The 24,854-nt window shown below is 34.8% G+C and overlaps 1 protein-coding gene across 8 annotated transcripts in view; it reads left to right on the top strand.

The window, feature by feature from the left end:
• DLG2 (discs large MAGUK scaffold protein 2) overlaps positions 1 to 24,854 on the top strand; it is a 2,210,459-nt gene that overhangs the window by 717,719 nt on the left and 1,467,886 nt on the right. The gene's annotated exons all lie outside the window — the stretch shown is intronic.

Below are 24,854 nucleotides of genomic sequence, written 5' to 3'. Positions count from 1 at the left end.
GAGGCACTTAAGACTACCTAAAATAGGAATCTTTTTTTTTTTTTAAGTAAATATAAAGTGTTTCCCCTTTTTATTTTACTAGGGGAGTGTTTTAATGTGTCTGGGTGCTAAAGTTTCATTTTCTGTGTTTGCAAGTTTTATTAAAGAACTCCCTGCTGCTCACTCTTCTGTAAGCCTTTTTATTTTCTATTTGAATTTCAAACAGGTAGTATTTATGTTTTGATGACCAATTCTTTTACAACTACAACCTGGAAGCATTCTGTCGATCATTTTGCAGAGTTCTATAGAATTTGCTTTTTACTACTTTTAAAATGAACTTTAGTAGTCAATTTTCCTCCATGTATAAGATGTAGACAGGAAACAATATGAAAAAATTAATTAAAAATATGAAAAATGTGCCCAAATATCATCTTGGATTTTCTCTATAATCATCTCCTGTTCCAAAGTATGGGTATGACATGCATTGTTTTGTAAGCTCAGTAAATTGTAAATGTTTTCCCTCCTCATCTTTTTGAAAGGAGAAAAGTACTTTATTCAGAGGAAGCACCATAAATAATTTAGATAAAGAGATAACAGTTGTTTTGCTATTTCATTGTTATATTTTGGAAGTGAAGGAAAACTTAAGTCCAAAGTTCCTTTCATAATGGGCTTTGGGAAATTTCTTTTTACTCTTACTTACTAACAGTTGCCTTTATGAATTTAGCTTTACATTTTTCTCATTTAAATTCATAAGCAGAGTAATAAAAGCTTCACTAACAATATCTTAACTAAATTCAGATTACTTTTGAATAATAAATTCCTAGTACTTTGGCTAATCTGTACTGAGATATACTTCTTATGTATTGATCGATAGAAATTGAGACCATATGCATTGCCACATACAGCATATATAACCTTCCTTTGAGTAGATTAGTTTTAATTTTAATTACGCTACTACCTTTTCAGTAATTAGCTCTTGCACTTCTTTAGATAATTCATAATTTTTTAGGGTTATCTTGTCTTTCTGAGATAGCAAGTTTTGCCAAAGAGTTTGCAGTTCATTTGTGGTCTATTATTTTATCACTTTGGTGCAATAAAGTTTCATCTAATATTTTTATTTATTTTAATTTTTGTTTTATTTTATTTATATTACATTTTAAAAGTGTTTGCTTTTATTTCTATTGTTATAAGGACCACTTATTACTTGGTTCTGCTGAATTCTCTCTTATGGTATATAGTTTCTCATGTTTTAACATGATTCTTGTTACAGTTATCCAAAACTTTAAGGTGGTTGAAATTCAAAGGATAGAAACATTTTTTGTCTTTTTTTTTTCTCTGCACACAATAGACCACTAATGTCATGATCTTTTATTCTAGAATAAACTTTTTTGTTAATTGGACCTTTATAAAATATAACAAAGAATTTTATTGAGAGTGGTATGTTTTAAGATATTTCATATATTTTTATGTAACAAATCATTAAATCTGGACCACTAGTGTAGACACACACACACACACACACACGCATATTTACAGACATCAGAAGGTGACTCCTGAGTCACCATTTATTCATTCATCTATTACAACTTTTTGAATGACATCTATGATTTATGCACTATGTTAGAGTCTTGGAAACTAAGGGAAACAGTGCTTGCTTTTAAGAAGCTTCCAGTCAGAAAAAGACACAGACTATAAACAAATAAATGCTTTGAAGTATTTCTGACCCATAATGGACATCTATGCAGGGTGTTAATGTAGGAGAAACAAACAAAATCACAGGCTAATTTTACCTGGACTAATCAGGAAAGGTTTTGCTGTGAGGTCACTTTTAAGTTGAATCTTGACAGCTAATGGACTTTTGCCAAGCATCTTGGAGTAAGGAAGGCATGCTGGGTAAAGGGAGTGGCAAAAGCATGGAGCTAAGAAGCAGAGCACTTCAAAGAACTGCAAATAGTTTGACATGGTTAGAACATGGGTTCTTACAAGGCTGAAGAGTGAAATAATAGGGTAAATCATAAAGGAAAGATAAACCAATGCTGTGAGAATTGACTGAGCAGTCATCACAATCTAAGTCTTTGGAAATTGTTTTACTTTGCTACATATTTTCTAGAAGGAGAGCTTTCAACAGAAGGAAATGAAATGAATGAAATCTTCGAATCAATGGCCATTATTTATGTCCTGTGTTTTCTTGTTAGTTTTAAATAGAGTTTGATAAAGGTTCACATTACATTGGCTTGGGTTTTTATTTTAACTTTTTTTTTTTTTTGAGACGGAGTCTCGCTCTGTCGCCCAGGCTGGAGTGCAGTGGCGCGATCTCGGCTCACTGCAAGCTCCGCCTCCCGGGTTCACGCCATTCTCCTGCCTCAGCCTCTCCGAGTAGCTGGGACTACAGGCGCCCGCCACCACGCCCGGCTAATTTTTTGTATTTTTGATAGAGACGGGGTTTCACCGTGGTCTCGATCTCCTGACCTCGTGATCCGCCCGCCTTGGCCTCCCAAAGTGCTGGGATTACAAGCGTGAGCCACCGCGCCCGGCCCCTATTTTAACTTTTTACAAAATATGATTAGAACAATTTGGTTTTAGTCTACTCACTAAGAAGAAGCAATGTGATCATCACGTATACAGTTCAGTTTCCACCTGAAATTGTCTATATTATATGAAAAGTGTCTCTTTAATGAGAAAATATACAGGAAGCTTGTTGCATCAAATGTCTGTATCATTTTGTCTTTGGAAATGGATCTATTTTTGAAGGTAATGATACTGACGATAATTTTCTAAATAACATTATCTTCCTCAGCGCACTATTTCCCTTTTTTCATTGCTACTACAAACATATCCACATGTACACTCACGAACCCACAATCCCTGAAATATGAATTGCAAGTAGTAGACCTATAGCACAGGTAAGAAAACTAAGGTAGAGAGAGGAAATGACTAGTTACTCTGTTCCACAGTGTGTCAGAAGCAGAGTCTCTTGAGCATTGACTTACTCCTCTTTAGAGTAAATCCTGCTGCCTACTGCATAAATTCAAGAATTCTGCTCTTTTATCTTTAAAATTTACTGAGTGTAAATACAATAACTTTTAAGAAAAAGAGTGTAACAGAATGGTTTTAAAGCATGGATTTTTGGGATTTCAAAAGAACTGCATTTGAACTTGTCTTCCCCATTTATTGCATAGCTTAAGAAAATTTAGTTTTTTTCATCTGTAAAAGAGGTATAATAATATCTCTTAGCTGCTATAAGCAGTATGTTAGATAAGGCATGTGAATACTATAAAAAGTTCTTAGACTATAGTAATAACTCAATCAATTTAACTCATCATTGAGAAAATAAGACCACCAAATAACAGTAAGGCTTCAGAGTTGCCTTCGATAAGAATCACATTAGAAATTGAGCTCAATTAAAATATATCTATAATTAATGAGAAACACATTTAGGTATAATATTTCCTGTCCCACCATAATAACCATCACAATGACATATATGCATATTCACATGTTAGCTCCATGGAACCTGGAGTTCTAGTTGTTTTGTTCACCTTTATATCATCAGCACAAAGAACAATGCTAAGTACACAGTAGGTACTCAAGAGACACTTTAAATGAATGCATTAAGTGAGTCTCAGATTTGTTTTTTATTCACTCAGCTTCTTTTCAGATTGTTTGTTTATCTTAATGCTGGTTAAATTATTTTGAGAGAAAGAAAAAAAGGAAGAAAAACCCTCATAGCCTTTGAAGTCATACAGGCTTCAGTTTGAATAGTACTGGATTTGCCAATCGCAAACCACTTACACTAAGTCACATACTCTTTTGGATCTGCTCAGCCAGGTTGTAGAGCTAGTTTGGAGGGAGTCAATAATTCACCCTAAAACAATTTATTGAAGCCTAAACACTCTAGAATTCAGACATTTATCATGCTAATTTTCACCAGGTTTATTCAGTGAAATTGCTCTTTTCCAAACACCCCACCCTTTCTGCCCCGATCATTTTCTAGAATCGTTTTCCTGCGATGGGAATCCTTTCTCTACATTGACCGCATTTGTCTAAATTCTGTCCTTCCTTTAATAAGCAGTACAAGGTGTCTATATCTATCTTCCAAGAACTGGAACCCAGTCACACTAACTCCAGTGCTTTATCTCTCCTTTGACTTAGTGAGTACAACTTCTCCATCATTTATGGCAATACATCTTATACTGCCTTATATCATAACTTGCATTATTATTTTATACTGGTAGTTAATTTTGCTTATGTTTGGGTATTGCCCTCACCCCAACTAAATTTTAAGAATTTTGAAGACAGGAACTATAAACTATTTTCTTAATTTTTTTTCTTACAGTTTATTTATATTTAGGAATTCAAAAAATGATCAGTGGACTCATTGAAAGGGAAACTTCCAGAAACTCTTTCTCCTTATGCTGCTGACACCTACTCTTTGCTAGATCCTATGATGCGTCCCACATATTGATGCTTTTAATAAACACATAATTTGTTGTAGGCAGGACTTGGAATTATGAATCACAATGTGTGGACAGTTCGAGTAACACCTATGGCTCATAACAAGTCAGAGATGGTACCTCTTAGGGTTCCAGTTGAATAACTATCTCTTTCAGGAAACCTATAACGTATTAGTTCCTTACTGGACTCCTTTAGTATGGTCTCCAAATGGTTGTGAGCCATTTGGACACCAATTTGGTATATTGGGTTTATAATATGTAAGCCTACTTAACGTGTTAGATTTATAATTTCTAACCCCATTAACTCAAAACTTAAAAAATTAAACAAGGAGTTAATAAGTAAAGGATAAAACAGCACATTGAACAATAACAATAATAGCTACCATTTGTCAAACTCTTAGTATGAATCCTGGACTACATCAACAAGTTTGAATGTATTTTCTCAAAATGCTTCCCAGTGACCTAAGATTTATGCATTTTGATCATTATTATCTTATATACGAGGAAACTAAAGTTCAGGGAACACAAATAACTTGCCTAATATTACAAATATTAAGTGCCAGTGAAGTCACCTTCTAAACCAGGTCTGTTCCACTGGAAACCTTTTTAACAACCTACCTAAATAGATAATATAGATATGAAAACTACAATGAATATGTTACAGACATCTCAAATCTTTTTTTAAAAATTAGGCAAGGAATTAAATAAACAATAAAATTGCGTATGTCTTACATAGCGTGACCTTGCCATTCCTTTTCTTGGCTTCTTTCTAATACATGTTGGCCAGAGTCAGCCCGAGGCTTTCTTTTGTATTCTGCATTCATCCTTCACCACACATTTGATTTAGTACCTATTATGGGTCAGGCACTGACCTAGGTGTTATAAATAAAGGGTAAAATAAAACAGACAATAATCTCTACCCTCATAGAACTTATTGCTAGTGAGGTAGGTAGAAAATAAACAAGACAGTTAAGTAAAATACGGAGTACATAGTGATAAGTGCTAAGTCAAAAAATCATGGAAGGAAATTGGAAGTGTGCATTGGGGGATGGGTTGGTTTAGAGTTTTAGATAAGATGGTTAGTGAAGGTCTCACTGAGAATGTGGCTTGGAGTAAAGACCTAAAAGGCATAAACAAAATATGCATGTTGGAAAAGGTAACAGAAAGTGCAAGTGCAAAGGCCCTGAGCTAGAAGCCTGCCCGGCATGTTAAGGAACATCTAAGAAGCCAATGTGGCTGAAGAGGGAAAGGTCAAGAACATGTCACAATGAAAAGATCATGTAGGACTTTCCCAGTGAGATGGGAAGCCATCTGGGTTTTGAACAGAAGGGTCACATCATTTAGCTAATGTTTAAATAGGATCACTCAGGTTGCTGTGTTGAAAAGAGACTTTAAGGGAGCAAGGGCAGGAGCAGAGAGACCAGGTAGAAGTTCCTGCAGTAATCCAGGGGAAAGATGTTGAAAACTTAGATCAGATTGGTGTCAGTGGGACTGGGGACAAGTTGTTCAATTCTGTATATAATTATAATTTTTGATATCTATGTTCTTGTCTTTTTTGACACTGATATTGACTCCTCCTTAGGTGTGGTGTGTGGGTTTTCAGCTCTGCTGTATTAATTAGAGAAAAATACTTTGATAAGTAATTACCATGCCATTTTACTGCCTCTTAATCCTCTGAACATTTTTAGAAGGTAGGTTACCCAAGACTTGAGTCATACATATACGTTCATGATTTCCTTTTCTTTTGGTCTCAGCTCTTATGATCCTCAGGGGATGCTGCCCTAGTTCTTAAATGAGTCAACTATAAGCTACTTGAGGGCAGGAATTGTGTCTCTGATATGTATTTTTGTACCCATTGCCTTGCACATGACAAATGATTAATAAATATTTGATAAATAGTGGACTGAATGAATGAATGTTAGCCATTCAGATAGTTGGAAATATTTTATAAAGTACCTCTTTGGACCAGATGTGTTACCACCAAATAAGAATAGATGCACAACAAGGAGAGTTTCACCTCTAATGAAAAATTAAGATTAATTAATTAATCTCTAATTAATTTCCTCTCTAATGTTCATTATGATAGTATATTTCCAGCATCAGAATCTTAGGAAAGCAGCCTGGGAATCTGAAAATGACCCTAGGTAAACCATTCATAAGACAAGTTTGGAAAACACTGTCATATAGCATATGTTTGGAGTTCTCAAGTGTGTTCAGAAACTGCTGTGTGTTAATAGTTGTCTAAGTAACATATAGATCCAAAGATTTTCCAAATGCTGGATTGCAACATGCAGTAAGAAATAAATTTAAAATTGCAACTCAGTGTGTTTTAAAAAGCAATACTTACTTTTCCAAAAGTTATGCATTGTGATATTTTCTGTTCCAACTTTTAACAATTTTTTTCTTTTTTATAATGTTGGTCAAGATTAGATATATTATAATCAGAGAAATAATTGGGGAAATACAATTCATATTGACCCACTTAAAAGATTCCTTCATTAACCTTCTTTATTGACTTTGAAGGGGTATAGAATTGGTCATAACTCATAATTTGAAAAGCACTGTAACATGTTCCCTGCCTTAAGAAAAATACAACCTCAATTAGGAATATGCAAATGAAAAGATGATGAATTACAGCAGTCAGCCAACACTAAGAAGCCAACACTAGGGCTTCTGCATATAGCCTGGTTCATTTACCGATTAGCATATTCATCTGGGAATTCATAGATTGGTGCTTACTTCCCTGTCCCTGGCCTTTGGGATTTAGCCTACCCACCTACATACCTCAGTATTATTAATAACAATAACTAATGTTTGTTTAGTATTTATGATGAGTCAGGCACTGTATACATCACTCATTTCATCTTCACAATAACCCCAAGAGAAAGTTTTCCATTAAACTTGTTTTTACATGTGAAAGGACTGGGCCATGGAGGTTTAGTGCCTTGTTCCGGGCCTCACAGCAAGTAACTGGTGGAACCATAATAAATGCTAGGCTCCCGCACCAATGCTTAGGACAGGCCAGTGCCTGGAAAGGACTGCTTTGCATCCATTTGGTTTCGATGACTTCATTGGGCATTCCTCTCGCTTATTAGACTTAGGTTCCCCTGACTTGAGTGTGTCACAGTTTCTTTCATTAGCCAGGACTCAGAAGAATTCTTGTGGGCCTGATAACCTATATTCTCCCATGGATCTGGGGTCAGGGTTGGGGTGCTTATACTTAGAAGACTTCAAAACAAATTGAAGTATGAGCATCCATTGAAAGAAATCTATTTGCTAATATCTGCACTTAGTATTAATGCGGTGAATATGGTAATAAAACTCCCCACGATGAAGTGATATTGTATTGTGTCTTGGAGAACCTAGCTCTTGAGAATTGACAAGAAAAAAGTAGACAATAAAATAAAAAGTCATTTGACCATGGGAATTCTGGCCTTAAATATTTCTCAAATTGCAGCTGGAGGTTTTGTTTTTTCTTTCTGTTTAGACTTTGGCACTTTCAAAATAGGCAGGATTTGAAAGAAGCCAACGGAATACCTTTCTTTAAAATGAAAGTTAGATGACTAGTGGGAGGCTTATTTTGAGTTTTTAAATTTATTTGTTATTTATTTCTATAGGTATAACTAGATTTACAACTTTACAATTCATTTTTCAAGGAGTACTTACATTGGAAAGAGGAAACTGGCGCAAAGGAGTTTACAGTGAGCCTGGATGGGAGGGAGTAAGGGAGATTTCTGAAATGGACCTCTGAATCTTGGCGCAAATAAAAGAGACTTTTGCATTTGTGTTGGATGTTCAGTTGACTAATTTATGAACTGCACTTTTTCAGACTCGTTAGAAAAAGTAAAGTAATGAATCAGTTTTAAGTGGGTCAGAATACATAATATTTTTCAAATGTTTTTAACATTATAAAAGTAATACATGTTTATTATAGAAATTGTAGAAGTACAGAAAATGACAAAAATGTATACTTCCTCACATCCTTGCTATTCATATATAGAAATGTATATGCTTTTTTCTATATATATATATGTATATGAATGTATGTCTATTGGGTTAAGATGTAATATTTGTCATGTGTTCTTGCTCATACTGTGTCATAAGAACATTGTCATGTCATTAATAATTATTCATAGGCTTCTTTTTAAAGTGGCTGCATAATAGGGAAGCTTTTTTATTCTCTTTTTGAAAAGTAAATAAATACAGGTAAGCAGCGACTGAAAGCATTGTTTTTTCTTGGACCATTACTTTTCAGCAGAGGATAGAAAGCTTTCAAGTGTAACCTTGGGATAGTTTTGAGATGAGATGCAGTTGGGAAAAAATATATATGGTGAGTCTGAATTTCAAAAGGATAATTGCCATTGTAGTTCTAACAGGGGAAAAAATACATACTTTATGCAAAAGTTTCTCTAGCTAGTCTCCTAACATTGTCTCAACACCCAAACCTGCCAAATAATGGCTTTGAGCTGGGGTTTTAATGATACTTTTAAACAGAAGCCAACCAGACAATTTCCTTACTATCACTATTCTCCCAGGCACTTAGATTGAAAACATTGAAATCATTTTTACTCTCCAGAGACCATGGAGAGCTAATTAATCCACAAATCCTGTAGAATCTACCTGTAATTTCTTCCACTTTGTCTCTTTCTGCCTCTCCTTTCCTCAGTGGAGGCTCTCATTTTTTCTCACTATATTGCCTCGGGGAACATTGTGACTGGCTTCCCTAATCTCCCTCTGTCCTCTCCAATTTTGTCCTCCCCATATTGGCACCAGACTTATTTTTGTTAAATACAGATAAGAACTGGCCATCCATTTCTCTGTTCAAGAGCTTATGTGTTTCTCACTGCCTTCAAAATTTCCATCCTCATGATGGCCTCAGTCACTTTCCATCATTACCTTTTGCGAGACCTACTGTCACTTCCATTCAGTCCACACAGCCAGAATCAATTCCAGCTATACTTCCCATCTACTGCTCATGCCATAGAGGAGACGTGGAAAAACTGGGGTGTTTGGTAGAAAGCCTGGGTTGAAAATCCATCATCTCCGTTTACAAAGTAGTCTGCAGTACTTCTAGGTGAGCAAATCAGTTTTTCTGATGCTTAATTTCAAAATGATGTAATTGAAATGGTAATGATAAGGATCTACCTTGAATCATGAGCAAGGCTTTAGACAAAAAAAGCCCCAGATATATGCAAGATTCATTCAGAAGATGTTAAAATATTTCAGGAAAGGCCGGGAGCAGTGGCTCACACCGGTAATCCCAGCACTTTGGGAGACCCAGGAGGGCGGATCATGAGATCAGGAGATTGAAACCATCCTGGCTAACACGGTGAAACCCCGTCTCTACCAAAAAATACAAAAAAGTAGCCGGGCGTGGTGGTGGGCGCCTGTAGGCCCAGCTACTTGGGAGGCTGAGGCGGGAGAATGGCGTGAACCCGGGAGGTGGAGCTTGCAGTGAGCCGAGATCGAGATCCCGCCACTGTGCTCCAGCCTGGGCGACAGAGTGAGACTCTGTCTTAAAAAAAATAAAAATAAAAAAATAAAAATGATGAGTTCATGTCCTTTGTAGGGACATGGATGAAACTGGAAACCATCATTCTCAGTAAACTATCGCAAGGACAGAAAACCGAACACCGCATGTTCTTACTCATAGGTGGGAATTGAACAATGAGAACTCATGGACACAGGAAGAGGAACATCACACTCTGGGGACTGTTGTGGGGTGGGGGGAGTGGGGAGGGACAGCCTTAGGAGATATACCTAATGCTAAATGACGAGTTAATGGGTGCAGCAAACCAACATGGCACATGGATACATATGTAACAAACTTGCACATTGTGCACATGTACCCTAAAACCTAAAGGATAATAATAATAAAAAAAAAGAAATTGAGTATGCACAATAAAGCAACTCAAAGAAAAATAAGAAGAAAAACATATCAAAAACAAAAGCTGATCGTTAATAATTTAATGATTTAGCAAATATATCCAAGAGCTGGTTCTTTTAAAATTTTAATAAAACAGAAAACCCTTTGGGAAGTCTAAAGATAATATAATGTAAATACTCAAAATTAAAAATGAATAACTACAGAGAGAAAAAATACAAGATAATACTTTGTATACCTTTAAGCTATTTTATTTATGTTTTTATCATTTCAAGATTTTCTAGAAAAAAATTTATAAAACTCATCTTTTTTCCTAAATTACAAAAATTAAAATAAACCAAGAACCAAGATCTATAAATGATATAGAAAAGAATTTTTTTAAATTTCATTGAATAAATGAAACATAAATAGCTTTAAAATCACTTTATGATTATTATAACCATTGCATAAAACCGTTAATAAAACCTGTTTTGTAAATGTGTATGTTAAGTCAATTCAGAACCTTGTTTGAAGAACAATTTGAGGTCAAATCTGGAATTACATTAAAAACCAAATATTCCCATGCCCGAAGAACATATATTCTGAGAAAATAAAGAGGATGCAACATTAGACATTAGAAAGTTTCTTAATGAAACAAAGCATGTCAATAAGCTAAAGGTTATCGTCTAGGCCAATGGCCAACTCTACCCCCACCAAAGTACAAAAGCAAAGACAGAAACAGAAACCAACACAAAACAAAGGATTTGACTAAGTACTACATACATATTGTTGCCAATACGAATTCTCAGAATATTAGAAATAGAATGGTACTTCCTTAATATTATAAAGAATATCTCAACCAACAGCTGCGTCATTCTTCACAGGGAACACTGAATCCCCTGTAAATAATGTATTATTACAGTAAAGAATAATAAAATGATGCTGTTTCTAACAGCTGGTGAATTCCTACTTAAGAATTATTTCCTCTTCCTTCTGCTAATAGAACCTCAATGTGATTGAGGCACTGTGTGTCTATGTGCTCCATTGGATGCTGGGCCCCTCTTTAGTCCCAGAGGATGCATCTTGACAAGTCGAAGCCAGTCCTGGTAATGTTCTGTTTGCCTAAGTGAAGGTTGCCTTAGAAAAGAATGTACAATAAAATTAGAAAAATAAAAAAAAAAAAATTGTGAAAGCCAAGGAAATGTTAACTGAAGCAGTGAAGGTTAGCTTTAAATTTGGTGGTTATCTCAAACTGGCTTATGTAGCTGAACATTTCCTTATGGTATACTTTGGATCCCAAGAACATGGGCTGGAACCTAACTCCTTTGTAAAATTTTGGGATATTGATGATAAAATGATGCTTAGTCTTACAGTTGAGGAGATGAGAAAACATCTCATCAATATTGCAATATTGGCAGTTATATATCTCCAAGCCAAGACCGCTACATAATATACAACAGTAATCATCTAAATATAACCACTCCCCAAATTGCTTGGGAAACCAATCACAAAATTTGCATTACTTGTTTCTTTGGTGCATAGAGGTCGCTAATCCTGAAAAGATTTAGATTAATTACAGAATAATGGAGGAAAGTAAACTTTTTAATTAATATTTTTATGTTAAGATATTTGTACACATTTGGATATACATATATTTGTGTTTTTAAAGATAATTTGCCAGATTAGAGCATTTAACAGATTGGTGTTTGGATGTCAAGGAATTGATTTTGACTTGCAGTTTTAAGATTAAAGATATTTTAAAAACTTGACCATCTGTAAGTTGTATTGGAACATGTAAGAAAGCTTTAAATGCTCACACTTTGTTTTATTAATAATTATTAGATTTAAAAGAATGATTCAAATACTCGAGAAGATTTTTTTGTTGTTTAGATAAAATACTTTTAAAATTTTAATATATTAAATTTATAAATACAGGTTAAAATATTTAATGGGATATAATTAAGTCGTAAAACTCCCTTAATGATGATTGTAAAAAACTTGATAGATTTATAAGTAAAACAGTACAATTATGAATTAAAATTTAAAAGTTAAGCAACATATAGGCTTTTGAATTTATAACTTTACAAATTAAATAGGAATTTCAGAAACTAAAAGAGCTCTACATAGTCTTTTCTGTCCACAACAGATGTCTTAAAACAACAAAGTATTAACATTGCACCTTCTTGGGTTGTTATGAAGCATAAACAATATAACATGTGGGATTACTTTGTAAATTCTAGTATATTATAAAAATATTAATAATTATTTTTCATTCTAATTGCTTTTGCTTAATCTGTCACTTCAGTACAGAAAAATATTTACCTTTCCTCTACATAATAATTGTCTTGTCCTTCCAGACCCTGCCATCTAGTTTCTTCTCTAAGATGGAACTTGTTTTCTATACATTTACTACTTTGTACTTCTAGTGTAACACTTAATACGCTTTGCATTACTAGTGTAGCACTTGTATATCCCTTGTTTTGGAGATGTTTATATCTGCTTTTCTTTACCAGAATGTGAATTCTGTATCTTTTTTTGTTGTTGTCTTTTTTTTTTTCTTCCTTTTTGTGGAAGGGGATCTCGCTACATTGCCCAGGCATGTCTCGAACTCCTGGGCTCAAGCTATCTTCCTGCCTCTGCCTCCCTGAGAACTGGGATTACAGGTTTGAGCCACTGCACCCGGCCAAATTCTATATCTTTTCCAGTTCGTTTGTTAAAAGTAAACATTAATTGAGTCTCTCTTATGGGCTAAACACTGTATTCTGTACAAGGGCCAGAGTCATTAATATGAAATGTTATTTGTGTCTGTATGTAATCGGTAATAATGAATTATTAAATTTTTATTTATCAAATTTGATTTGAAGTAAAAAAATCACTCTATCTAAAAAATTTTATAATACAAATTTCTAGGAAAGCAATTGACTAGTTCAAGAAAAAAATTCAGGTAATGAAAATAGCAGATAAGAAAAATTCAAAATACATTAAAGAAAAATTGAAGCTTCACCAGTATAGCACTCACTTTTTCCCTTAGACCTAAAACATTGTTTTCATTCTTATAAACAATTTAGAAGATAGTTTTGCAGAAATGATTGGAGCAGTAGAGGCTGAAGGAGTGTAGAGGTTGGTTAGACAAGACGGTTGATCTTTAATCACTCAGTCAGGAATGTCTGCCCATTGTCATTAGGAAGATCTGCTGCCCACCTCCAATTTCCTCCCTTCCATCTAGTCCACTGCAGTCAGCAAGGCTGTTTTCCTTTTCCTTTTGTCCAGCAGTCAATAACATTGATTTTTACAGCATTAGGTGATTCTCACCTTTTCCCTCATTATCCCCTCCCTCAGGGCTAAACAAAGCCATGTTCCCTGGAGTGCAGCACAATCTGCAGAGCCTGTAAAACAGAAATGGCCAAAGGCAGGATGTAGGGCTTTGGCTGGGTAAAGGGGATGGTCAGTGCCATCAAATATCAAGGGAACATCCTGGGCAGAATATTTTTGATATAGTCTTAACTTATGGGGTAATATATCCTCCAGAGGAAAAATGCACATAAAATGTCTATCTTGTTCACTGCAATTTCATTGAGTAGTGAAAGCCCTGAGATCCTGTGTCCATGTATAATTCTTACTGAGCCTATTTGGATAGATAGATACTACTCCTGGGGAAGAGGCCACCTATCAAAATGGGTCAAAAGAGCAGTAGTACATAATTGGGCCATAGATGACCAGAAGAAATTGCAGAAGAAAAGAATTTACTCAATGATTGCTTTTAGCATGCTAGAAATTTCTTAATTTTTATTTATTTTAATCATTATTAAAACCTGTCAGGTGAGGGTTACTGCCCCTACTAAACAGACTCTAAAACTGAAACTTAGAAATGCAAATTAGCATACCCAAAGTCACATAGCAAGAAAATGGCAAAGCTAGTCTTTCTATACACACAATTCTGTCTTCCAGAACTGCAGACTTTTCTTTCTGAGAGTTTATATAAAAGCTATGATAATTAAAAAGAGTGGAAATATTACCCCTCTGTTTAAAGATCAAGGGAAAGCTACTGGAATTTGTTTTGATTCAGTAATCTTATGAAGAAATGAGCAAAATGGTTTTGTAGCCTAGCTAAGGAAGAGCAGGAACAGAGAGAAACCTCAAATACTGTTTAGGAAAGATTTAGCTCAGGCTGGTTAAAAGGTGCCTCGATGCAGGGTTTCAAAGACGAGAAAAGAAATTTCAGGTTTCTGGACTATTCAGACCATGATTGCTATGGAATTACGTGTGAACAAATAGAGTTAACTTTAGTAACCCTGCCACTTAAGTCTCATAGCCCTAGGTTTGGATTTATTTCTACCTCTTACCAGCTGTGTGATCATGAGCTAGTTATTTAGCCAGTCTTAGCCTTTGTTTCTTCAACTGTAAGATGGGATACTAATGTCGATCATATAAACAAAGATTTTGTTGAAAAACTTATATGTTGAAAGCATATAAGTGCTTATATGTTGAAATATGCTTTCAACATATGTTTTTCAACAAATTATTTGTTTATATGATAGACATTAGCATCCCATTTTACAAGCCCTCCATAGTGTCTTATACATAAAAGAAATCTGAGTCAATGGTAGATTCCTTCTTTTCTCAGTGATGTCCCACCCTTCCCCACCAACATAATGTGAAAACTAATTCCCAGTCTTTCTTTCTGATGAGGTATAAATAAGGGCAATGTTGCTACCCACAGGGGACTTTCTGAGAATCAAAGCCTTAAAAATCTGTATCAAATTCAGCCATAACAATAAATTTCAAGTCTAAACCCTCATGTGGAGGAGAAATATGGATGTCCCTAGGGCTATCCAGCAGCTTCTGAAGACACACCCTTGAGTCATACTGTCTGATAGAGTAACCACTGGACACGTGTGGCTGTTGAGCACTTGAGATATTGCTAGTCTGAGCTGAGATGCATTGTAAGTGTAAAAAACATATTTAATTTTGAAGATTTAGTATGAAAACAATGAAGCTTCTCATTAATCTTTATCTTTGATTATATGTTGAATTGATAATATTTTGTATATTTTAGTTTATATATAGTATTAAAATTGATCTCACCTGTTTTTTTCCACTTTTTTCATTGTGGCTACTAGAAAATTTAAAATTACATATCTATGGCTCTCATTTGTGGTTCTTATTATATTTTTTTAGATAATGCTGTTGTGGAGGCTAAAGGGTAACTAATTCTTTCCATGGATAGAGAGGCCCTTGACGTTGATATTCTGAAAGAGTTTTTATAATCAGTGTGGTTGGTGCTCTTCCTCCCTATCTTGAGAAAGACAGATAGGATGGGTAAGAATCTTTCTAGCTCTGTAGTTCTGGATCTTGACACAACCATTGAATGGTAGATTTAAAAGAGAACTTTGAGATTCCATGTTTCAACTCTCAACTACAGTCCAAGGAGGTTAAGTGACTTGCCCAGAAAGCTAATGTCCAGCACTTTTTCCATTAAAATGTACAGCCTCTCAAGTGCATGACCACTCTTCTCAGTGGAGAACTTAGGTATTTATATTGTCTTGGGAGAATGCAAACTCTATCATTGGAGAGAAAAATTTCTTGGAATGGAAATTTTTCTCCTCTGCCATGTTCTAAGTGGTCCCAGTGGAGAACCCTTATTTGACTTTCAAAATTATGTACTAGTATAATCTCCTTGGCAGATCCCTCCTACCCCAGGCAAAATTAGTTAATTTCTATTCTTCCTTCTTTACATAGGTCTATTTCAGCTCTGAAGAAACTGTTTTGTGTTGACTGACTCACACATAAACTCCTTAATTCAAGGTGCTTGTTTTGTGGGTTTAGCATCAGGCAAATCGTAGGCCTGCAGTAAATATTAGTTTAATTGAACTGTTGTTGGGAAAACTCTCATAGACTCCCTTTGATGTCCTAAATCTTCTTATTCTATTCTTGTTATTCAATTTCATTAAAATAGTAAACAAAACCCTCAGCTTTCTCTTTCTTTACATATATATTTTTTCTCAATCACTCATACTTGGAAAATGCTATCATGTTTTGGAAATATAATGCCTTCACTTTTTCTTAATCTCCCAGTTAGTCACATGTTGAATTGCCTCATCAAAGGGAACCTCTCTAAATAAATGAAGTTGGACTTGTCAGTCAGGGGCGGATTGAGTAGGCCTGAAGAAGCCATGATTCATGCAATCTCATTTCCATGGTGTATGCCTTAAATGCCACATCTCCAGTTAGCAGTTAGTCTCTCATGAAAACAAATTTAGCTTCGTATTCCTTTTGGGTTTTAAAAATTCCATTTTGAAGTTTGTGTTAAGAATACACTCCTTTTGGCCTTTTAGCTTTCTCAAGGTGGGATTCAGAAATGGCTCAATTTCCCCAGAAAATTGATTATAAAACCTGTGTATACTGATAACCCTCATTTTAGCATTAAACATCTACAGCAGTTTAAAGAAGAAGGGAATGAGTTTATTAGCTTTCCATGCCTTGGATTCAGTTCTTTTCTCTCTTTCTATGCAGCTATGCCAGGATAGGAGATAATTTGAATATGGAGAAATCCTAGCCCTAGTCTCTTGGCCTCACTATTTCCATTTTTTTTCCCCTGCCCACACTTTGCTAAAATATGTGTCTTTCTTTGATTATTTGATTACTACATGCCTCCCTGCTAGACTTCAAATTCCATCGTGGTAGGAACCATATCAGTTTTACCTACATTATATCCTTAGGAGTTATGGGCATCATAAATGATAGAAGGAGGCAAGCTTTTTTTTTTTTTTTAAATAAGCTGTCAGTTTATTTTCTCGAAATTAACATGTCTCCCGTCTCATATGTTTTTATTTGATAATATATCCATCATCTCGTCTTCCCTGACTTAAAGCACACTAATTATTGCCACCCCTTGGCTCTGTGTGTGTGTGTTAGCCTTGGTGTGGGTAATGGACAACACAGGTCAAGTCATCGAGTGTTGACTTTTTTCCCTGTCACACACATGTACCCATACCCCACCTGCTGTATTTTGGTGTATGTTAAAGTTAATTTTTTAGGGATGTAAAAAAAACAAAAAACAAACAAAAAAACCCCAAAAACTTGTTTTCCTATTAGTTTAAGACAAAGATTAAAAAAAGGAAAAAAGGGAACTAGGTCTGTTCTTCAAGAAAATAAAAATTATGGAGTATATTCCCAAGGTAAATATTTAAAATTATATTTGACTGATCATATATTCTAGCTATGCCATGTGACTCCATTAGAGCAATTATTTGTGCTGAATTTGCTAAACTAGGAATCTTAGTTTAAACTAGGCTTTAACTGCCAGATGAGGTTTATACAAGGCATTTTTAATCATTGGTGTGATTTGCTTATACTTCAGACAATCTGGAAGTGGTACTAAAAACCAATTTTAGGAACATGTTAAACTGTACCATGTGTATGCAATCAACAAAATCCAGACTTTGGGGAAGTCTAAAGGTCAAATGGCTCAGGCTTTTCAACAGATTAATAATAAGAGAAAGAAAGAGATGGAGTAAAAACCTGTAAAGTTTAAGAGACATAGAAAACTAAGCTATAGTGTTCAGGAATAGACTATAAAAAATACAAGAAAGGGATTATTATAAAAGTCAGCCCATGCTTACTTTTGAAGGAAAGGAGGGTGTTTGATTGGTCTGAGGCACATCGAGACTTCTGTGGTGGCTGTCAAACTTCCATTTATTGACCTGAGTGGTGGTTACAGGAGTTTGTGCTTAAATAATTCATCAAATCATACATTTCCTGTGGTTATCTGTGTCTCTGCTTTATTTTACAATACAAAAGGTTTTAAAATGCAGAAAAAAAGAGAAAATCTATTTTATTACCAATCTTTTTGTATTCCAAATTAAAATATCTCAGAAGCATATTGTATTAAGTCATAGAGTCTGTTGGGGGCTGTCTTGTAATGGCAGAGAGAGAAAGCATTGGATACTTCATTCGGATATTAGATTTTACAAAATTCTTTGAGTTTTGAAAAATATTTAACATTGGAGGAGAGACTAAAGAAGTAGGAAAAAAAGAACTTGTACACAGATACGTAAACCAATAGAAAAACTTCCAGATCTTTTTCTAAACAATTAAAAACGCAGGTCAGACTGGGTGCAGTGGCCCATGCCTGTAATCCCAGCACTTTGGGAGGCCAAGGTGGGAGAGTCACTGAAGCCAGGAGTTCAAGACCAGCCTGACCAACATGGTGAAATCCTGTGTCTACTAAAAATAAAATAAAATACAAAAATTAACTGGGCATGGTGGTGCCCGCCTATAATCCAAGCTACTTGGGAGGCTGAGATAGCACCACTGCACTCTAGCCTGGGCGACAGAGTGAGACTCTGTCTCAAAAAACAAAACAAAAAATTCAGGTCAAGCCAGTTGGCTTTATAGAGATATACATTACAATCAGCCTAATAAACATCAGGGTGCTCATTAAAGTAAATTTCTCCGTTGTTTGCACCATGAAAATGTAAGAAACTGTGGTGTATTCAGTCTTTGGCAGGGCCTTGGCAGGGAAATGGGCAGGAACGTTGTTCCATAAATGTTTATTTTGCCTTTTTTTGTGTATTAGACACAGTTTTATTAAAACTTCACAATGACCATTTAAGATTGATTTATTATCTACATTTTACAGATCAGGAAAAACTAAATGAAGGAAATAGTTTCAATAGCTGGACTTAGAGGACAAGTGGGATTCACACCCACAGTTCTGGGCAGCAGAAAAGCCATTTCTAGCAAAAGAAGTAGTGTACAGCAATGTGTGACAGTAGGAAAGCGTAGGAAACATTTAGGAAACAGTATAGTCAGATTTAGTTAAAAAATAAGTCCCGAAAAAGTAAATGGAGGTCATATGAATATCAAGGTGAGGTTTCAGAGTGGAAAAACAACATATTATGAAGTTTTTGGAATATTATTTTGTTCATGGTACATCTGACAATGTAATTAGACAAACAAAGGGATATAATTGCAATGAAAAGGAAATTCAAGAAAATGTAACCTTAAAGAAAAGGAAGTGTATCATTACACAGTAGGTATAATATAGATAGAATTTGTTGCACCATTATGTTCCAGAGGAAATGGTGTGACATTTTAAGACTTGGTGCGTTCGTGGTCTAGTTGCTCTGCTAGAAAATTTCTATACTCTTATCAAGGGTATATGGTGCCAGTTTTAAAGAATTATTGTTAAAACTGGGTACTTTTGTTATGGTAATCTTTGTCAGTTTGGTTAAAAGTTTTATCTCAGTGTTGATTCACTTCTTACATTCCTCATTAATGTTGAACATTGCATAAGCCTATAGTCATTTGTATTTCTTCATTTGTAAATTGCCTTTCACATCATGTTATTGAAAAAACTGGAACTTTTTTCTCATTTATCTGTAGAACTTTTTTACATATTAAGAATAATAATGATTTTTATCACCTGTTGGAAATATTTTTTCTGAGGTGGATGTAACTTGCCTTTAATCATTATTGGCTATGAATCTCAATGAACCAAAAAACATTTCTATGTATTGTGGCTCCTTTTACTTTTAACACTCTCTAAAATTTTATTCTGACTAAAACTTTTTGAAGTAGAGAAAGAACTGCACAATTATGCTAATTTTGTAGTTGAGGGAAATTATATTCAGCAACTTGACTCTAGCTTTACCTGTATGATAATAAGACTTTTTGAAACATCTATGAAATGGAGATAACACACTATATATGTACATTACTTGATTCCACTAAGTTTGTGAACAATGCCAACTATCAGGGATATAAAGATGAATAAGAGAGATTCCTGCCCCTGAGTAGCTTATATTCTTAAGGGCGTACTGGTACCTATGTGCTTATACCATTATGATGATGTAAGCATACTCCGTAGGAATGGTGGGGCCTTTGCTAACTACACACAGGGGTTTTGGGGAAATTTTCAACTAGATCTTAAAGTATTAGTAAGAGGTAGGAGATACCTGTTAGTTAAAACATAAGGCATGAAAGTGGTGAAAGATGGTGATCTTGTTTAGGAAATAGCATGTATGTCTACTGTGTTCAGAGAGTAAAGAAGGGAAGAAATAATTTGGAGTAATCTTGTGAAGGTCTTTGTATTCGCTTAAAGTTTATAATTCATTCTCTTGTCATGTTTTATATTATCACCAGTTTAATTTTTCTTATGTCTTGAAATAGAGGAGTGTTCTGACCAGATTTGTGCTTTTAGGAAGACCATTTTGACAGGAGAGTTGGAAGATGGCCTGGGTATGGAATCAGAGAGGAAATGATGAAAAGAGTTAAGAAGCTTTTGTAATGCTTCAGAAAAGAAAAGGTAAAGGCTTGACCTATGAAAATAACTTGAGAAAAGGAAGAAAGAGCCCTATTAAAGAAAGATTTAGGGGAGTAAAAGTAAGACAATAACTGTAAACTATTATGTGAGTTACGGGAGTGGCAGAGAGGGAGAAGCTGAGACTCATACATTCAGCTTGGATAGCTGAAAAGATTATGGTGTTATTAGCTATCCTAGAGAATTTCAGCACGTATCTGGAGAAGAAAATAACAGTTTGCACGTGTTGAGTACTATGGGTAAGCCCTGAGAGGCATTCAGTGGACAGCTATACATGCCAGTCTGCATCTCTGGTGTGAATAGCAAGCTGAAAATAGAGATCTGGCCATCATCACTATGTAAGTGGCAGTTGAAATCACAGGTGTGGATAACATTTCCCAGGGCAACTGTGAAAAGTGAAAGGAGAAAAGCTACGGACAGAACCCTGGGGGATACCACCACTGTGGGGAGAGATGTTGTGAAGATCAGATTCTATATCTGAAAGCACTTGGAGTGATAATGCACTTTTTAGATATAAGGTATTATTATTATTATTAAGATTTTTAGCTTCTATAAGTGGATAAAGATAAGTGCTACCACATGATGCATCGAAGCAGAAGAATAGTTTCCATTTTAACCTCAGAGGCATTGTGAAAATCTGTAAGCAGATTCTTTATAAAAGCATTTCAGATGCTAAGGTAAAAGAAGCCTTTGTAAGACTAAACAAGAGCCAGAGTTCTTAGTTTTGTGGGTTCCAACTGTAGCCATGGATTTGCCATCTGGGAATTTGTAGTAACTGTAAGCAAGTATGTTGCCACTGAGTCATCTCCCATGGAGTGCTGGAGAAACAAGGCCTGCGTCCAGATTTCCATTCAAGAATTTTATAAAATTGCCTTCCAAGAAAGCCCAAGAGATTTTCATTAACAAGGTTAGCTTAAAATTTGTACATAGTTTTTTTTGAATTTGTAGTATTGGAGATATTTTTATTAGGGCAATAGAAAGAAAATTAAATAATTTCTTATCACCTATATGTTTATCTCCCAAAATATTTCCAGAATTCCTATATTTTGAATTTAGTGTTGCAAACTCGGCCTTCCTTTTTTTTCCCCCTTAATTCAACACTAAGAAAATGTTAGTTTAGTAAACTGTGTGGTACAATAGAAATGGCTATAGAATTTGGATTCAAATACATGAAGAGTTTGTTTTCTACTTTTGATAATTGTTGATGTCAAACTAGATTTTCATGAATGTCAGTTACTTCATCTGCAAAATGTGAGTAATAGCTAAATTACTGGTCTGCTGTATAAATCAAATGACCCTGTAACAACATTTTAAGCTGTTAAAACACGTTATTAATATAAGGGAGTATCTAAATATAAAATTATAGTTAACCCTCTTATTCTGAAAGAAGTTTGGTTTTAAAGATTTATTCTAGTTAATGGAGTAACAGAGTTTAAGATTAATTAACTTTCACCAAATGTTTATTCTTGAAAGATAATCATTTTTCTAAGTCTCAAGAAGAGGGAACTATGTGGAAAATTCCTGATTGAATATTGAATGTGTGGTATCAGGGCTCAAAACCAACTTATCTCTTTAGGAAAGTGCATGAGTAGCTTGGCTATGGCATCTCTTATCCCATTGATTGTCAGGATATATTGCGGAGACCTAGCTCTCAGTTTCATTAACTTCCTCATCCCTTCCTTCTCAGCCTGTGACCCTCCTGAAGCCTTGGGCTTACTAAAAGAAGATTCTCAATGACTACTACTCTAGTTGCTCCCGCTGAAGGTTGTTGTAATTTCTCATAGCATTTATCATGTGGAAATTTCTATTATGGCTATTGTTGGGGATCTTTTCTAGTAAGCTGAAAACATGGTGTCAGAGGGTATGTCTTCACTTTTAAATGGATTTTTAAATGTTTATTAATTGCTTTTTCTTTTACATTAAAAACATTCTACCTTTTATTTTGTTATCTAATTTACATATGGACTCACTAAGTATCTGAAAGAGGAAAAGAAGAATAAAAGAAAGTCTGGAAGGAAAAATATGAACTTTAGAGAATTATAATAAATTCTTAATAATGATCCTCAATGGCCTTGCATATTGTGTACTGCAAATTAATACTGAGGTTGACATTTTGATCTCAAGGGTTAAAATAATGTATTATTTAAAACCTTACGTAACCTATGTAGATCAGAAGGTTGGTAAATAGAAGAAGGAATAAAACTCCCAAGAAATATATTTTCATTTCTGTTGCACAAGATTATTTTTAAATGTGTGAAAAGTGAATTGAAGAGCTAAGTCCATTTAGTTCTATCTTCAATGATCCAGTTATGCATGAACATAATGTTGTTTACTATGAAAATAACCAACAAATGTAATACTCTGCGTATATACAGTGATATCTAAGTTTGATTTCTTTATATTTTAACTACTAAGGTTTATGATATTAAAATAGTTGACTAATGGAGATTTTCACATTGTTAAAGTATGCTGAATTATATATTTCTTTTATAGAAGAATGTGATTCGCTAGTTACTTTTTATTCCCCCAATAGAGTAAAAGTATCTTGAAGACAAGGATGCTTATTTGCCATTGTATTCCCAGTGCCTGTTAGAGTTTAACACATAATATAGTACAGAATATTTGTGGGTCGAATTAATGTCTGTATTACCTAATTAGTTTGCTAAGAATAGAGTTGTTTTATTTAAGTTAGGTTTTACCTGCAATCCTAGATTTTAAAATACACATCTGTGTTCTTGATAAGTAAAATGATTTAAGAAAAATAATTTAGAAGGGTGATGCTTACCAGAAAGAAAAGTTTCAGTAATGTATTCAATATTGCCTCTGACAAAATATTCAAATCATTAATCAAATCTATTTGTTCTACAAATTAGGTAAGAGCATTTCTTATCACCAGTCATCATATGTAAGACACTGAAGGTCAGAGGAAATGTTCTTAATGATCTAAGGCAAATTCTCTCAGCCTGGAAATAATTCCCAAGGAATTAAGTCATGTACCACTAGATGCTGCATTAACTCTTTCAGGCCACTAAGGTACTATTGAGTGCACTGAAGCTGCAGTTTACCAAATGGTACCCCAGTGGTCTTACTCAGTTATTGCAGCCTCCAGAAGGGCCTATGTCTTCCCAGAGAGAAGTTTAAGCATTGGAAAAATCTGGTTCAGAGTATATTTTCCCACGGTGATGCTTAAAGGAAACAGCTAATGCATAGCTTTACCTTGTAGCACACATAGACAATTCTTTATGTAAATGTATCTCTGAGTGATGAAGATGCTCCCTGCTTCTCTTTTGCTCACTGCCATTTCTAGGGGAATTGGAATAGATTATGGGGTAGCTTTATTTAAAACTGACATTTATGTAATATAATGGTTCACATAAACCAATAATATTGGTGCTTCCAAACTATCCTTAAGCAGAAGCGGATAGCAGAGGTGGCGGGAAGAAGAGAAGTTATGGAAGAAAAACGTTATGTGTTTTTGGATGTTACCAATATTTATTGTACAGTGAAGTCCCTTGGGCCCCAGTAATTGCTAGATGCAAGTGAGATTACCAACATTTTTAGTTCTTTGTCTTTTAATTTAGTCATGTGGGCTAGCTAGGAGGCAACAGTGTTGAAATAATTGTGGCGGTGACTCAGATTTGACATTTGCTACACAATTAGATTTTCTTTAGGTCAACCATAGCAGATCAAACTTTGCCTTCAGCAAACCTTCCTCAAATCTATTGTAATTTCATCAAAGAGTGGGGAAGCATGACACTAGAGGGGGTTTTGTATTTGAAGAACCATCACACATTCTTTGATACATTTTTCATAGGTTTTGATGCTTTCTCTGTTCAGTGAAATATCAGTTTTATTTATTTAATTCTCTTTATAGCAGATTATTTAGTGATCTATTCTTTTGGCTGGAATTGAAGCCTATTTTAAATCACTCACTCATTCACAAAAATTTGTGATTTCCTACCATGTGGCTTCTGCAAAAGCACTGGGAATACAAAAATGAATACAATTCAATCTCACCTCTCAAGGAATTTTACAGTTTAGTAGATAGAGGTAGGCATATGAATGAATAATTGTTATAAACTGTAATAATAGCTGTAATAGAGATACACAGAGCTTACTACACAAATTACTAAATTCAATCTGAATCTTCGCTGGGGAGGGGAACGTACAGAGGAAGGAGGTGATGTTTAAGCTGGGCCATGGAAGATAACTAGATAGTTTTTTAGAAGAAAAG

Source organism: Hylobates moloch, unplaced genomic scaffold, assembly GCF_009828535.3.
Source record: "Hylobates moloch isolate HMO894 unplaced genomic scaffold, HMol_V3 SCAFFOLD_11, whole genome shotgun sequence".
Lineage (NCBI taxonomy): Eukaryota > Metazoa > Chordata > Mammalia > Primates > Hylobatidae > Hylobates > Hylobates moloch.
Note: the sequence above shows the minus strand (reverse complement) of the source record. Positions and strands in the feature narration are given on the sequence as shown.